Source organism: Apis dorsata, unplaced genomic scaffold, assembly GCF_000469605.1.
Source record: "Apis dorsata unplaced genomic scaffold, Apis dorsata 1.3 scaffold_72, whole genome shotgun sequence".
In the NCBI taxonomy this organism is placed as follows: domain Eukaryota; kingdom Metazoa; phylum Arthropoda; class Insecta; order Hymenoptera; family Apidae; genus Apis; species Apis dorsata.
The window spans coordinates 94,925-95,528 of record NW_006263370.1 but is presented as its reverse complement, the minus strand read 5'-3'; positions in this window follow the sequence as shown (position 1 = coordinate 95,528).

The window sequence follows — 604 nt, the reverse complement described above, 5'->3', positions numbered from 1 at the left end:
CGGAGATTTATGCTCTCGCGCGAAGGATACACCTAACGCGAAATTTTGTAACCGCCGCGCCTTATGAAACGTCCAGTTCCACGTTTACGATTGAAAAATTGCAACGTAAAACGAACAAATTGACCCATTATTTCGACTCAATAATCGTCCAATGAATACGCGTCGAGATTCATTGGCTAGTACCACCATCATTTCAAAATCCTTAATAACAACCAAATAAAACTTGATACGTGACAATTAAACAAACGTCGGCCATATTTCTTTCTAAGAAATACCTTCTTTTACAATCTCTCTCTCTCCGTGAAAAAAATCTAACCAAATCCTTATCATCCTTATCATCCTTATCGTCACGAGACAAGTCGAATCGCTTCCTTTTTTAAGAAAGATCGGAATGGCCCTCGCCGAGAACTCTAATTCTAGGCAGGATTACCACAGGTGAGCGTGGCGGAGGCTTTATACGGATCGACACGAGGACTGCGTCCCGAAATGGCGGGCCCAAGGTCCCACACTTCCGCGTGTCCCTTCTTTCTTTCCCTCCTCCCATGCCTCCTCCGTGATCCGCGGAGAGGTTTTCGCGCGCGCCCGTCATCGAATCGGCTCTTCT